The following is a 6,587-nucleotide window of genomic DNA, read 5'->3' on the forward strand; positions in this document are numbered from 1 at the left end:
TTAGCACCTGCCTTCAGCCCAGGGTGTGATCCTGGAGTCCCAGGATCGAGTCCCACATCAGGCTCCCTGCATGGAGCCTGTTTCTCCCTCTGCCTGTGTCTCTGCCTCTCTCTCTCTCTCTCTCTCTCTCTCTGTCATGAATAAATAAATAAAATCTTTAAAAATAAAATAAAATGAAGCTTCCCAAAGCTTTCGCCATGTTAAGGTATATAGAGATGTATATAGGGAATCCCTTGGCTAGGGATAGAGTATGTATTTTTTGTTGCCCCAACTTATTTGAACACAAGTCCCTCCCACTCCTTATTTTCCATAAGTCATCTTCTGAGAATAGTGTTTTATAGAGCATATTTGGGAAAAGACAGTTAATAGGCTGTTTTTGTTTTCTGGAAGTTGCCTACATCTTACTGGAGCTATTTACTTTGTTGTTGACTGTCCTTGAGAGGAGAGGGAGTTGAGACCAGAGGGCATGAATTCTCAGCCAGAACTTCTCTCTTCTCAGGCTTATCACTTCAAAGAGTTTGCCAGTAAGTGGAGTAAATATCTAAACAGTTCATGTCCAGCAAAAAGAAATACATTTTTTCCATTTGCAAGTAAATTTACTCCTCAGATGTTTGATTGCAATGGAAGTTCATACACATATACTTCACTTTGTATCACCTTGTTTGTGACCTCTATTAAATTTTCTCTGCTGATTTTACTCAGTTGCCAAGTCAGGATAAAATTTTGGTTGTTGAAGGAAAGGGAGTAAAATATAGATAGATTAGTATTATTGTGTTTTGTTTTCTGATTCCTTTTTTCAGAATCCTAGTAGTCTGTAATTAGCTATGACTAGACTGGGTAGGTCTGTTTCAGGAGATCTAAATTGGATCTCAGCTTTACTGCCTTTGGAGGCTGCACATCTTGAGAACCAAAAAAGATTCACTGTCTAGATTAGTATTTCTCTACTTAAACTGTACTGTGAGCTGTTAGTCTCATTAACCAAGAGTTGCAAACTTTAGGGAATACATAGGTAATAACACTTATGGTGAAAAAGGCTTTTTTAATTCTCTGACCAAGAATAATATCTGTCTAAACACACTGCCTTTTAAAACATTGTGTGAGAAACAACAAAACGGCCCTAAATCCCCTTTCCATGCCACCTCCTGCCCTTGCACACCATGGCTAAGGCCCAGAAGACACCAGTTGACAACTACTGATCTGAACACAACACAGTGAAATGGCAAGAACAGGGAGAGAGGAGATGGGTAGTAATAGCTATAAAGTATAAGGAGGAAGATGGAGGAGGTGGATGAAAATGGTAAAAGCTTACTTCACCAACTACTAGGAACTGCCAGTATTGAATGCTCAGAGTAACTGTGGACCAGTTGGATCTTGCTGAATGTGAGTCTGTAACTTTGGGAACCTGGCCAAGACTGTAGTAATCATTATATTTAAAAATATTTACCACAAGGTAGACACCATCATTGTAGTGCTAAAATGTTTTCCAAGTGCTGGTAGGTTATGTTTGAATTCTGTTTCTTAGCTCAAGCTAGTATACCTAATGTGTCAAAATCTGATGCTTTCCAGGATCTTTAACAAGATTATCAGTAGCAAATATTTTATCTGTTATTTATGTAGTAATTATAATTAATTTGTAAGCTTCCTGTGAAGGATTGTATTAGACAAGATTCTTGGTTGCAAGCAAAAATTCAAAGCAGCTTTATTTCAACTAGAACATATTTTGAAAAATACTGTGGTAGATCACAGAGTTGAGTGAAAAGCTGTAAGAACCAGGAAAGTTCTAGTAGGCTACAATTGGATTTCTACTAGAATTCCCTTTGTCATCTATCTTCTCTGATTGATGTGGGCTTGGTCCCATACTTATCTTCAACTAAGAGAGAGAAAGAGAGAGAGAGTATTAAAAAATAATGAAAAAGAGATGTAGAAAATAAAAAATTATAGATATTATATATTATTCAGTTTTAACATAGTATTGTATACATATGGCCCCTCCATAAGTATTAATTTGATTTTTTTTATACCTCTTATCGAGAGAGATGCCATTCTTGAAAATGTCTCATCGAAACTTGTGTCAAATCTAGAGGAATCCTGGAAAGATGCAAGTGGTCATAGGATGACTATTTTAGTTGAGTGAATTTTGGTCTCTGGAAGTCTGAAAGCATGGCTTATGTTTTAGGTGAGAGTCATCACTGTCTGACCTGGCATTGAGTAGGATGGGTACATGGGGAAGGGATCTAGTACCTAATATCATTATGGTGCCTCCAAAGATAGTTACTAATTTCTACCTAAGTGCTTCTAGTAATAGAGGCTTCTTGTTTTAAGGAAGTGCATTTTCTTTAATAGCTATATTGTTACATTGCTTCCATATATTGAACCATATTATTATCTCTTAGATTTATAGGGGCTTTATGTAATCAAACGTTCTTTTATGATAATCATTCTTCAATATTTGAATATTGCTCTCAAGTCCTTTGAAATAATCTCTTAAGGTCATTTACCTTCTTTTTTTTTTGCCAACCAATCATTTGTGAATGACACTTTAAAATTTCTCCATAAGTACTTAGCAGTACACATTGAAACCTTGATAATATTTTGCCTTATTAATCCTACTTCTAAGAGTTTATCCTAGGGAAACAATTACGTATACAAAACTATCAGACTTAAGACACTTTGTGTGGAAAAAAGAAAATAATTTATAACAGTTGAAAGTTATAATGGCTTAAATGTTAAATAATAATGAGTTGGCTAAGGGAGTTTTGAAATGCTCATATGACAGAATATTATAATGCCATTAAAATACTACATAAATAGATCTATTGACAGGTGATAATATTCATTATATAAGGTTGTTTCATTTATCTCTTCCTGCATAATAAATCTCTCTAAATCTTAGTGGCTTAAAATAAAAACAATTTATTTCTTCTGATACTGTGTGTTAGCAATCTGGGTGGTTCTACTTGTCTTGTCTAAAATCACTTACACATGTCTAATTATCTATTGGCTTACCTGGGCTAGAGAATCCAAGATGGCCTCCCTCATGAGCAGTAGTCCATGCTGTTGATTATGGTGCCTCAGTTCTCCAAGGCTCTAGATTTTACAGTGTCATGTCTACAACATTCTCTGGGTTGAAGCAGGTCACAAGACCAATCTAAATCCAAGAGATGAGGAAATAGACTATACCTCTTGATGGATAGAGCTATAAATAATTTATGTCCATGCTTGTGATCTATCACAAATAACACATAAAAGAAGCAGGTTATAAGTAGCTTGACTCAGATTTTCTAATGTTATTGAAAAACTCATAAACATAGGGATAATAGTTCTTGAATGATATATGTACAAATATAAAAAGTGAATTTTTAATGGATGATAGGATTATGGCTATTTTTTGTGGGATTTTTCTATGAGTAATATTATTATGATTATCTAATATTTTCTACAACTAATCAATTGTGTAATGAGTTTAAGAGAGTCATCTTAAAATACTATTGTTATGTTTTTTTATGTTTTTATCCCTACTCCTCTGCTCTCTCATCAGTGCTTTTAGGGTCATTTTTCTCTTCCTCAACTTAAAAAAATCTCTGCAAAAGAGGAGATTCAGATACAACTTACAGATAAAAATGGGGAGAAGAAGAGGTAGAGGGCAACTTGAAGAATGGAGAAAGAAGTGGAAGGTTTCTACAGTGGAAAAAAGAAGGAAGGTTCTTCACAGGAGCACCTGAAAAGCCCTAAATTTGGACCTTTCATGCACCTGTCATGTGTGGACAACCATCTGAGATACTTATAAATCACTTAATGAACAGTATATGGTGGAAAGAAGAGGGAAGGTCAAACTGTGCTCCCAATCAAGGGATTAGTGTGTAAAAAGAATTAGAAATTTCCCTGTGAATGAGACAAAAGAGGAGGCATAGGGGCATGGGGGCATACAGCTATTTTACATATATGCTTAAATTATTAAAAAAAAGAAATCTGTACCTAGTCGTGACTCTCCAGTAATCAGATCAGAAGAAATCATTAAGATAGCTTCTATTTCTTCCTCCAACTATAGTCTTCCTGTCTAGAGGCTAATATTACTCCATAATCAATGTTAGATATAGTTTAACTGGGCATATCAAATTGCCAAATTATACTATCATCTAGTTCATTTTCCCCATCTTCAGTAAAACATCACAAAAGTGATCTTTGTTAAATGCCTTGTAGAGATTGATATGTACTCTGCTTATGGCTTTCCTTTTGTTAGATTACTAGACCTACTTAAATAGAATGAGGTTACTTGCATATCTTTTTCTTTGTTGTTTCATTCTGGGTTTCAGTGATCACCACTTCCTTTTCTAAGTGTTCACAAATCACTTTAGTGCAAATCTCTTTAGTAATTTTTATTAATCTCTTTAACAGTTCTTGCTAGAATGTTGGGAGTCATGTTAGGCTCACCAGATAGCAATGAACAAAATTATTATGTAAGTAGGAGGACCAAACTCACCTACCTGAAACAATTGCTAGTACCTATGAGTTGTCTTGGTATATAAGGTCTCCCTTTCCGTCCTGTCCTACTTCCAACTTCATGTGTTTAGGTACTCTCCATTATGTGGGCCAGCTTTAGATCCATTTCCTCTTGAAAGCCCTCTCAGCTGTTGCTAGGCAACACTGATCTCTTACTTTCAGAAATTTTGATTGCCCTTAATGTCTATACTCTCCAACTTAATATTTGATATATTTTGCAGTGCCTCATAAAGTAGGGGCAAAGTCCTTCTACTATATCTGTGTAACAAGTTTATTATACACTACAAGGGACCCACCAATAACTAGCAAACACTCATTGACTTGACTGTTAAAAATTATTGTTTTCACTTAGAAGTTTACTTTTTTCTGAAAATGTTTATCACCTTCTGAGTTCTGTAAATTCTCTCCTTTCTGATTATTCTGTACTGTCCTCTTAGCCCTTCTTGCCCTGTGTCTGCCCTGAATTTGTACTTAGAGGTCCTAGAGTTTTGCCTTAGTTTTTTCTTCTGTAAATATATTCTTTTTTTTTTGATATTGATAACTTTATGAGAGTGGAGTAATATCTCAGCAGTTGGTGATGATGTCCAACATCCATTCTGAAACTTTAAATATGATACTTTAGGATTTGAAAATTAAGTTAGCTTGCTATTTATTAATCTCAGCATTCAGGAGCTTATTGCAAACGATACCAGTGTGTATTTCAAGTGCTTACAGGCAATACTCTGAGGAAAAGCATTATTTAAATTGAAGTAGCCTGACTATGGTTGAGGTACCATTTAATGCTTACATGTTTCTTTACCAATCATATTCACTTACCTCAAATATTTAATGCATCTGTGTAGGTATGTTTTATATCGTTTGTGTGTGTGTGTGTGTGTTTATCTTCCTTTTTGTCCTCCTACCCACTCTTTTTTAGGCGTATGTTGTCAATACTTTGGCTGATAGCCATAGTGGCTATTGACCACCTGAAAGGTGGGTAGTCAAAATTGAGGATGTGTTTTAGGTGTAAAATACACACTGGAATTCAAACTTTTTAGTGGAAATACGTAAAATGCCTCAATAATTTGTATATTGATTACATGTTAAAATAATATTTTGATAATCAATTTAAATAGAACAAAATATATTAAAATTAATTCTACATGTTCCTTTTTACTTTTTTAATGTGTCTGTTAGAAAGCTTAAAAATTCAGATCACATCTGTGGCTCAAATTAAATTTTTGTCAGACAGTGCAATCTTAGCTTAAAAATTAGGCTAACACATTTCCTTCCTTCCTTTCTTTCCACTCTCCTTCCTTCCCTCCTTCCTTCCCTCTTTCCTTCTCCACTGTGACCAGAAACATCCTATGCATAATAGTACAATGAAAGTTAAATGGTCAAACTGGTCAGAATTTTGAAGGAAGATTATTTGAAATAATCTTATGGGGATGAAAGTGAATGTTTCCTCAATGAACAGAGGAAACTGTTCTGTTCAGACTTTTCATCTCATATTTTAAAGTAGGTCAAAAACCAACTAAATTATTTGGTCAGGATCTGCAAAGTTTATCATATTTCCCTTTCCATTTGGAAAGTTGTCTGCTTACAAAACATGTAAATCTGAACAAAATGTAGCTGAAGCTCTCAACAAATATTATTCACTACAAGTTCAAAATTATAGCTGAAGTTTCAAGGACCAATTTAAGTATAGCTATTATGAGAGATTATTTACTGGATCAAAATGTTTTATCTAGTACTGTGCTATCTGGGAGTTACACAATCCTTTTAGTGTGATCAATGATGCACATAAGTTTGCTACTTTGGACTCTGTCCATTTTCCTTAACACCAAACAAAAATAAAAGCCTTCAGCCAAAGGGAGACATAAAATAATTATAAAAATGTATCTTTTGGTCAAATATTATACCAACAAAATTCTTTCAAAATTTGTCATCTATCAGTTCAAAAAATTGTATACTGAAATTCAGAATTGTTTTGTTTTTATGAAGAAGAATTGGTGCATTAGTATCTGATTTTACAGCTTCTAGGATAACTATTCAGCAGTGTTGAGAGAAAATAAGAACGACTGAATTTTAGCAGTCTCTGTTCAGCC

General features: G+C 34.5%; 1 long non-coding RNA gene across 2 annotated transcripts; it reads right to left on the reverse strand.

Annotated features, from left to right (window-relative positions):
* Positions 1–1,681: 1,681 nt before the first annotated feature.
* Positions 1,682–4,625, reverse strand: LOC140639383 (uncharacterized). 2 transcript variants are annotated; one of them, XR_012036113.1, is made up of 4 exons: positions 4,485–4,625; positions 3,007–3,148; positions 2,022–2,088; positions 1,682–1,870 (listed from the first exon to the last, which is right to left on the reverse strand). It is a non-coding gene; the product is annotated as an uncharacterized lncRNA (long non-coding RNA). The 2 variants fall into 2 exon arrangements; XR_012036112.1 differs by having other exon boundaries at positions 3,007–3,226.
* Positions 4,626–6,587: the final 1,962 nt, after the last annotated feature.

The sequence above is a fragment of the Canis lupus genome, chromosome 9 (assembly GCF_048164855.1).
Source record: "Canis lupus baileyi chromosome 9, mCanLup2.hap1, whole genome shotgun sequence".
Taxonomy (NCBI): Eukaryota; Metazoa; Chordata; class Mammalia; order Carnivora; family Canidae; genus Canis; species Canis lupus.